This window comes from Salvia splendens, chromosome 13 (genome assembly GCF_004379255.2).
Source record: "Salvia splendens isolate huo1 chromosome 13, SspV2, whole genome shotgun sequence".
NCBI classification, from domain to species: Eukaryota; Viridiplantae; Streptophyta; class Magnoliopsida; order Lamiales; family Lamiaceae; genus Salvia; species Salvia splendens.
Genome location: NC_056044.1, coordinates 34,625,780 through 34,636,161, shown reverse-complemented (window position 1 = coordinate 34,636,161; position 10,382 = coordinate 34,625,780). Strand labels below are relative to the sequence as shown.

The 10,382-nt window shown below is 44.4% G+C and overlaps 1 pseudogene; it reads right to left on the bottom strand.

Annotated features, from left to right (window-relative positions):
- Window positions 1–4,140: 4,140 nt before the first annotated feature.
- On the bottom strand, window positions 4,141–5,624 carry LOC121761713 (annotated as a pseudogene).
- Between the last annotated feature and the right edge of the window lie 4,758 nt (window positions 5,625–10,382).

The following is a 10,382-nucleotide window of genomic DNA, read 5'->3' as shown; positions in this document are numbered from 1 at the left end:
CTAGGGCGAATTGAGGTTTTGAGGCTCCGGGTTTTTATTCATTTTGCTAGGCCTGGCCTAGCCCAAACCCACTAGGAAAGTGGGCTGGGCTGAGCTTTATTTAGATTTTTTATTTATGTATTTCAAAGAGAGGCTAAAAATATTATATCCAAAAATAAAACATACTTCCTCCTTCCCATAATTTTTAAAAGTGAATTCGACGTGAACAATTAAAAGCGGTAGAAAAAGTCAGAGTGTTACAAGAGGAAAGCCTAAACCTAGAAGACGTACAATGGAAATATGTATGAAGAAGAAACTCACTCCAAGGAAGTCAATTTAGTGATCATGTTCATGGATGATCTATGCTTTTGTGGAAGTATTTTGTGCAGCTATATGATTTTATGAATCTATGCTTTTGTGGAAGGAGTTGTGGAAGTTGAGTTTTGGTTGTTGCTCTTCTATATAAACATGTTTTTTTGGATTAAAAAAAATACTCATAAGCAAATAAATGATTCTAGATGGTATACGATTAAATACTTTTTCACTTGAATAACATAGATTGTTGTTTAAAGGTAAATTGTTTTGCTTATGAGTATTTTTTTTAAAAAAAAATCCAAAGAAAAGAACACTTGTCTTCATCAAGGACATTCTGCTCCAAAAAATCTTTATTGAATTTATATTAGTTATCTTAAATTTTGTTTGAAATTGCCCCATTTAAAATTGAATGTTGTAGAAGTGTAATATGATAAACATTCAACAGCTAGGCAACAATATGGTTTGTTGCTTCCGAAGGACAAATGATAGTAGTACTACATAATATTAAAATGGAAGCAGTTATAATTGTTGACTGAAATGGACATGTGAAATACTAAATGAAAAAACGCATACAAAGAAATTGCTCCGGAATAAGGCTAACAAAACAAGTACTGTACTTACTATATTTCATTGAAGAAGAAATTGCGTCGAAACAAGCAAGGCAGAAGAGGGGTATCAATCTCTCTCTATGATGAGCCTAACCGACCAAACAGGCAAAGCCTTGGCCGGCCTCACAGTAATGTTCGCCATGTTCCAAAACTACTTCCCCTGCGAACGTCGCGTCATAATCATGGAATGCTATGAGAAACTCGTCAATTTCATGTACCCATACATCCAGCTCACCTTCCCAGAGTTCCAAGGCGATGGCTTCCGCCGCAGCGAAGCCTACTCCGCTATCGAGAGGTATCTCAACGCCAACTCCACCAATCAGGCCAAGCGCCTCCAGGCCTACGTCTTCGACGACTGCGATGCTGTAGTCCTCTCTGTCGCCAACAATGAGGAGGTCACCGACGAGTTCAAAGGCATCAAGGTCTGGTGGACTTCCCGCGAGCATAACCCCAATAAGCAGTCCATCTCCTTCTGGCCGAGGTGGGATGAGAAGAAGTACTTCCGCCTCACTTTCTACCGGAAACACCGCCACCTCCTCACCGCCGAATATCTCAAACACGTGATGGAAAAGGGGAAGGCGATCACTGTACAGGAGCGCCGCCGGAAGCTCTGTACTAATAAAGCCGGAAACGGCCCATCCGGTCCAGCCGCGGCGGGATCTGGAGCGAAGTGGTGTTCGAGCATCCAGCAATATTTGCTGCTCTGGCCATGGATCCGATCAGGAAAGAGCAGATAGTTACGGATACGCCGGCAGCGCGCGTGGATACGCCTGTTCCGACGAGAGCGGGTGGAAGCAGTGGCGGCGGGGGCGGCGGAAGAGGCGGCAGCCGCGGTGGTAGCAGCGCAGCAGGAGGAAGGCGGCGGCGGCGCGGGCAGCGGCGTGGGCAGCACCGGCGGTGGCGGCGAGGCAGCTGCGCCAGAAGCCGGCGGTAAACGGACCACGCTTTACACCAAAGCGGAGTCCATTGTTGTGGCGCGGACGTGGGATGCCGTCACATCGAACCCCATAGTGGGAACCGATCAGACCGAGGGGAGCTTTTGGAAGCGCGTCCTGTTGGCATACAACGAGTTCAAACCTCAAGGCGCCAAACCGTGTGACGAGGAACAGCTCCGCAAAAAGTGGTCTAGGATTTTGACGGCCACCAAGCGGTTTGCGGGCATATACAAGAACAACCTGCTCAATGCTGAGAGTGGCCGAAGCAAAGCCGACGTGAAGGCACTGTCTATGAGCCAATTCAACACGGAAAACTGGCCGAAGTTCACAATGTGGAGGAGTATCTTGTTCTCGAGCACTGTCCAAAATTCAAGGCCATCTGTGCGCAAGAGCGGGCAGGAGCTTTTGGGGCGAAGCGTACTAGACACAACATAGCCGGGGACTACAGCAGCGGCAGCGGCTCGCAATCAATCGACCTCAACGACGAGCAAACTGAAGAGCCCTCTGCTACGCACTCTAGGCGCCCACGCCCTCCGGGACAACAAGCCTCTATCTGAAGCGCTAGAGTGGCTGGAAGTTCCTCCCGCCTATCATCGGCCGCGTCTGGATCGCGCATCCCGCAGTCTGCCCGTATACTGCAGCCCATGGCCCCTGGTCCCCACGAGGTCTTGAGGGAGAACCTAGATGTGCAGTTGATGCAACAACTGCATGATAACTGCCTCCGCTACGAGACCGCAACTGACCCGGTCAACAAGGGTATATACTGAAAACTCATAGGTCGGATCCAGCGCCGTCTAGGCTTGTCTGATGAGGATTAGCAGGGGCGGCCGGCGGAAGCGGAGGAGACGGCGGAGGAGAGGAGGAGGAATCCGACTCCGCCACCGAGTAGACGGTGGCGGCGTTTTTATTTGTATTGTTTTTAAATGTTCGTTGTAAAATTTTCCCGGTTCCATAATACAACGAATATTCGGTCTCAATTATCTCGTTTTCTAATTATTTACATTCTGATAATTTTTTTATTATAATTGATTTAAAATAAACAAAAATAAAATTAAATGAAAAGTGGATACAAAATTTTGGGGCTATTGGAAGTGTCCAACTTATAGCTGCGGACAATTTTTTTTGTCGGCGCGGACAAACAAATTGGGGTTGTGGAAAAAAAAGGGGACGGGGCTATTTTGGCTGTCTGCCGTGGATACTCTAAATCAATGTTAGTTTTTGTCAGCATGTTGCACGTAGCAGGAAATTCAGGAAGAAAAAGGTCGAAAATACCTTTATAACATATTTAGGGACTTTTCAATTAAATACGAGTATATAAAAAGTAGAGAAAACTTATAATGTGATTTTACTTACTTAATTGAAGGCTTATTGATGAGGTTATAATTTATTTTTGAAACCCGCATTAGCGTAAGATCGCAATAATTTTGGGATCAATTATTATACTCTCTCTATAAGCGAATCATTTCTTTTGTCACAAGATTTAAGAAATTGATTTTTAAAAAGTTAAAGTGGAGAGCGAAAAGTATGAGAGAGAAAAAAATAGGAGAGTAAAAAGAATAAAGTAAGAAAGATAATTTTTTACTTAAATTGAAAAATAATCACTTATTGGACAACCAAAAATGAAATTGACTCACCTATTGGTGGGATGGAGGGAGGGAGTAGTACTTTTGAATGCATACCTGGCGTGGACTTAATACTACAAGTGACAATCATCTAGTCCCTTTTTTAATACATGCCGGACATGGAGTCAGTTATTTATGCTTTTAATTCAATTTTTAAGTTAAGAAGAGTGGAAATAGATGACTCAACTTTCTATAAAACAAATAACAAAACAAATACAACTATTTAAATTCACCTCTTGACTTTCCAGTCCCATAAAATTGATTGCATGCAACACATCAATTATTAGGTTCAATTTAATAAGTACACGTACGTATATATATATATATATATATATATATACTTTGCAATTTCATGTCTTACGCAATTTCTTAGATGAGACTATATTTTAAAAGATGTTGGTGATGTGTTACGTATGCATAAAACTAATCTGAAAATAACCAACTACTATAAATACGAAGCCAAGTAATTAATTCAACATCCCACATTTATGTATGATTAGAAATAATTTATTTTATAATACTTAAGATGTCATTAATACAGTCTTCTGATAGAAAATGCATATTGCATACATATCAAACTAGGATCAATTAAGCTTACACAGCACACACAGAGATTACAATTTAATCATGTGACCATTTTCTTCCAAAGCTGATCGCTACTCTCTACTCTCATTTCCTTTGCGACCTTCTTCTCTTTCTCTTCTAGTTTAGCAGCCTTGTTCTTCTCTTGTACCTCCTCCAACGCCTTGATTAAGCTCATCAAATTACCATCCACATCTTCCCCATCAGATTTCCGCATCAGTTTATCGGCCACATCGGCCGGCGACATCTCCGTCTCGTTGAGCAGCTGCCTAATCTTAGCAAACAGTTCATGCGAATCAACCTCCAAATAATTCTTGGCCAATATCTTAAATGCCTCAAATCCACAGTAAGACAGCTCTATGTGCTCATCCATTCTACCCCTCCTTATCAGTGCCTTATCCAGCTTCTCCACATGATTCGTCGTAAAAACGATAATCCTCTCGCCCGGACACGCCGACCACAGCCCATCAATGGTGTTCAGTAGCCCCGAAAGAGTCACCTTACTCTGCTTCTTTTTCTTCTTTTTCTTCTTTTTCTCCTCATTCACAGGATTCTTCTCTTCTCCTTCTTCCCCGTCCTCGTCCTCGTCCTCTCTCTTCGCTGTCACATCGATCGAGCAGTCAATGTCCTCAATCACAATGAGCGACTTGCTGGTGGTGTTGATCAGCAGCTTCCGCAGCTCAGTGTTGTTGTCCACCGCCGTCAGCTCGAGGTCGTACACGTCGTATTGTAACAGATTAGCCATAGCAGCGATCATGGTGGATTTTCCAGTACCGGGAGGTCCGTACAGAAGATACCCCCTCTTCCACGCCTTCCCCACATTCTTATAATAATCCTCCGATTTCGAAAAATACATCAAATCCCTAACTATCTGCTCTTTCCTGATCGGATCCATGGCCAGAGTAGCAAATGTTGCTGGATGCTCAAACACCACCTCGCTCCAGATCCCGCCGCCACGGAAACCATTTCCGAGGCCGGATCCGCCGTCACCGGCCTTATTGGTGCAGAGCTTCCGGCGGCGCTCCTGCACTGTGATGGCCTTCCCCTCCTCCATCACGTGTTTGAGATATTCGGAGGTGATGCGGTGGCGGTGTTTCCGGTAGAAAGTGAGGCGGAAGTACTTCTTCTCATCCCACCTCGGCCAGAAGGAGATGGACTGCTTATTGGGGTTATGCTCACGGGAGGTCCACCAGACCTTGATGCCTTTGAACTCGTCGGCGACCTCCTCGTTGTTGGCGACAGAGAGGACTACGGAGTCGCAGTCGTCGAAGACGTATGCGTCGAGGCGTTTGGCCTGCTTGGTGGAGTTGGCGTTGAGGTACCTCTCGATGGTGGAGTAGGCTTTGCTTCGGCGGAAGCCGTCGCCTTGGAACTCGGGGAAAGTGATCTGGATGTATGGATAGACGAAATTGACGAGTTTGTCATAGCAGTCCATGATTATGACGCGAAGCTCGCAGGGAAAGTAGTTTTGGAACATGGCAAACATTACTGTGAGGCCGGCCAAGGCTTTGCCTGTTTGGGCGGTCATTGCGGCCAGGCTCTCGGCCATTCTCTCTGTTTGGGCGCTCAGGCTTATCATATTATATTTTTCGTGTGAGGAAGTAGTGATGATATACGCCAATATTTATAGACCCTCTTTGCGTTGTTTCGATGCAATTTCTTCTTCAATGAGATATAGTAAGTAGAGTAGTTGTTTTAGTTAGCGTTATTCCGGAGCAATTTCTTGGTACGCGTTTTTTCATTTAGTATTTCACATGTCCATTTCGCTTCACTAGTCCACACACGCTATGTCAACTGATTCCATTGTTATATTACTCCTATTCAGTGGCGGACGCAGAAATATTTTCTGGGAGGGGCTGTACAGTAAATTTTTTTAGTTAATACTCATTTCCTCCTACAAGAATATGTACTCTTTCCTTTTTAGCTCGTCTCACAAGAATATACACTTTATAATTTTGGAAACACTTTTCTCTTTAATGAGGTGGGACCGATTCTCCGCTAACAATACTTTAATTATTTTTTCTTTCTGTATCTCTCTTACTTTACTAATTTTGCATTAAAACCCTTACCGAATCCAAATTGCATATTCTTTAGGGACGGATGGAGTATATACTTCTTTCGTCATTTAAAAATAGAGATTTCTGCAGCTACACGAGTTTTATAGTGAAATTGATATAGTATGAAACATAAATTGATAAACTAGTTGAAATAGTATTAGTTGTAGTGGATGGAATCCACGCCATTAATAAATTATAATATATGATAAAAATGTTATCAAAATTTTTAAATGACTAATGAATCAAAAGATAAATATTTGAACTTACCATATTTAACTGTATTTATAATAAGAGTAGTGAAAACATGTACTCTCTGAGTCGTATTCCTCAGATGTCCTAACTAAGTTGAGTCATTTTATTTTTTAACAAAAAATAAAATATTCAATCAGTTTTACTTTATTCCATTATCTACTTTACTCTGTATTTATATTTCCTACTTTATTCTCTATCTCCTACTTTTCAACACAATTTCTTAATCTTCGTATCCAAAAGTTTTGTCTCAACTTAGTTAGGACGGAGGGACTAATATTTTTAAATTACAGTGCAACAATTAAACATATGTAAAACACTAAAACGTACTAATAAATGTAGAACACGCGATATGTTAGGATCGTCGACTGCAACATTAGTTTGATATTGTCCGCTTTGGGTCAAGCCCGCACGGATTTGTTTTTGGGTCACTCCCAAAAGGCCTCAAACTAATTGGGGTTGGACAGGAATTATATACACCTTCCAACTTCCCATACTCATCCGATGTGGGATGGGTTTGTAACCCAACAAACCTCCCCTCAAACCGAGACCACATCGGGAACGCAGTTGACACGAACATGGGTCGTTCCAGCCCTGGCCCCTGGGTCATCCTGGGCCCGACTCTAACCCGAGTCCTTCAGGGCGCGACCCTAACCGGGGCTCATCCAGGCACAACCCATAGCCACCTGGGCTCTGATACCACTTGTTAGGATCGTCGACTGCAATATTAGTTTGATATTGTCCGCTTTGGGTCAAGCCCGCACGGATTTATTTTTGGGTCACTCCCAAAAGGCCTCAAACTAATTGGGGTTGGACATGAATTATATACACCTTCCAACTTCCCATACTCATCCGATGTGGGATGGGTTTGTAACCCAACACGATATGGGTGTAGCCTATAGGTAGGGGACTTGACATTTGCAAATTTTACTATTATTATTAATTTAATTAGCCTTGGTTATCTCATCTTCTTCTCCAAGCGGCAACGACATCCATTTTTTTAAAACTTTCTTCTGCAATTTCAAGTTTCAGCCCCTTCTTCTTATTCAATCTTTTACATTTTATATTTTAGATACAGTAGTTTGGTGAGGGCTAAAGATATTTTTAAAAATATTTTAAACTTTTTTGAAGTACGAAATATAAAAAAATATAATTTGGGGAGGGCTTAAGCCCTTCCTCCCTTGGCTGTGTGTCCGCCACTGCTCCTATTATTTGTCCCTTCCGAAGCAACAAAGGATGCAAACCATATTGCTGCCTACCTTTCGAATGTAGTAGTATACTATCATATTTCACTTCTACAACATTCATTATTAAATGCGCCAATTTCAAACAAAACAATTTTAGATTTTTTGGACCTCAATGTCCTTGATGAATACAAGTGTTCTTTTTAGTATGGACCTATTTAGTGGTTGGTCATTTCTCCTTCTAGTTTATATCTATCCAATTCTCTCACTTATATTTCCTCTAGTTCTCTCTTGAGTCTTGAGTACGTAGATAAAGCGTTGCTCTCTCAACTCTGACAGTGGCTGCAAAACCAACTTTTTTTGGCTACCGAAGAACTATTGTAATATCTTAGAGCATCCACAATGAGATGTGATGGGGTACGTACTAAACAAGCCCAATAGCAGTGACAGCTCGGCCAGCCCAAAGCCCAAGAGTTCAGTTCGGCATTACCAAAGAGTTCGGCCTCAGCTTACAGCTCGGTAAAAGCCAACCAATCAAGCTCTGCTCTCAGGTCGGCATCAAGCTCTACTCTCAGATCGGCAACCAAAGCAGTTCGGTCTCGGTATTCGACCGAACAAGGAGTTAGTGGACCCATACCGGATGTCCAACACACCCACTACCACGTGATGTCAGTTCAGGCCACGATCGTAGGCCATGACCTACGCTTCACCCACGATCTTAGGCCATAACCTACACGACATCCACGACTTAGGGTGGTGATGCAAGCCATGATCTGAGTTCATTATATAAATAGAACTTAGATCTGATAGAAGAAGGTTAAGCTCTCTAGAGATAAAAACACCATATAGCAAATAGCAAGTTTGTATTTGTAAGCTGTAGAAAACAGATCAAGCAATACAATCTTGCCCTCCCTTTTTCCCGTGGACGTAGATTTACTTCAGTAAATCGAACCACGTAAATTCTCTGTGTCGTGATTTATTTTTACGAGCATTTATCATCATCAATAATTCGCGGAATCATCACTGGCGCCGTCTGTGGGAAACGAAGAACAAAATTTGTGATAAAGCGAATTTTTGATCCATTTTTTCCACCCAAAAAATGCATACCAGATCGCAGAATACCCGCATTCCTGCCCGTGAGAACCCGGAGGAAGCCAATCCATCCCATAGGTCTGGAAAACAGCCTAGGGATAAATCCACCACCAGTTCTCATGGCGAAGGAACAGGCCGCTCCAAAATCGTCCCACTGAGTCTTCCCAGCAGCCTGATCTGAATGAGGCTGTCAAGCTGTTCTTGGCTGAGAAGCAGGATGAGTTCTTAGCCTTCCTGCAAAAGAGCCAAGAGCCGAAGACGAAAACGGAGGATTCTCCTTCCTCATCCAGACATGAAAGTCACTACCGCAGTAGTGCCGTGTCTTCCAGGAAGAAGAATCCTCAACCCCGACATATTCCTGATCTTCCTCGGTACCGGAATCACAGGAGAACTCAATCTCCTCCATACCGACGAGATATCGGATTCGCCGTGTACGGAGCACTGAAGACTCCGTTCTCGGACGACATCACCCGAACTCCCCTACCACAGAACTACCGAACTCCGTCGATGACTTACGACGGGCTCGTGGACCCTCACGATTTCTTGGGGCGCTATCAATATAACATGGCGAACCAGGGTCTCAACGAGGTCCACATGTGCAAGCTGTTTCCCGAGCTGCTCATCGGGAACGCGAGAAGGTGGTTCGATAGCCTCCCCCAGGGCAGCATCAGATCTTACCGAGATCTAATGGATGCCTTCCACAGGAGGTTCTTTCAGAAAGCGGAAGCCCGAATCACTTCGGCTCAGCTGCTTTCCATTCGTCAAGGTCGCGACGAAAAAATCAGCGACTTTATGACAAGATTCCACAAGGAATGCCTGCAAGTAGACGATCTCAACGATCTGCTTGTCATCTCGGCATTCCAAAATGGAATCCTGCCCGGAGCTCTCTACAGGAAGCTCGTTGAGTGCGGTCCGCAGACAGCTCAGGAAATGTGGGACATTGCGGACCAGTACTCCCGGGCCGATGAGGCAGACCGTCGCAAACGGTCGTTAGACAGCTCATCGTCCCGAGGAGACAGGAGGAAGCCCGATCATAGCGATCAGGGACATCCTCGCCGAACTCCTTTTGGCGATCAGGGACATCCTCGCCGAACTCCTTTTGAAAGGATTCAAAGGACTCCGGTGCAAGACAGATTGACCGATCCGACCCGTCTCAATCCCGAGAAGCCGCCCGCTCAGTTCGTACCGCTGAACAAGCCGAGAGCGGAAATTTTCGAACTACACTCCGACCTGTTCGAAAAGCCAAAGCGGATGACGAAATCTGCCGCGCGCCCGACCCCAGGATAACTACTGCTCCTACCATCAAGACCACGGTCACGATACCGAGGAGTGCAGAAACTTGGCTGCAGGTATCGATGTTCTTGTGAGGGCAGGGACATTGAAAAAATACCAAAGCAAGCAGTCAAAGAAGAATAAGAAGCAGAGAGGTGCGAACTGCGCTCCTCAGGATCCGAAAAGGCAGCCGGATCCCGAAGACGATGACGAGCCGCAATATGATGGAGTAATCCTGACTATTGACGCTCTCCCTGCCGGGAAGACCAAGTCGTCCTGAAGTCAGAGCGCAGGGGCTCCAATCGAGAGGAGCCAACGCATAAAAGGCTGAAGCAGGACGAAGTGATTACGTTCTCGGATGCTGATCCCGTCCGGCCATCTCTCCTCACCAAGACGCCATTGTCATCCAAGCCGGAGTGGCAAACAAACTGATCCACAGGGTGTTTGTGGATACAGGAGCGTCAGTCAGCATTCTTTTTTAAAGAGT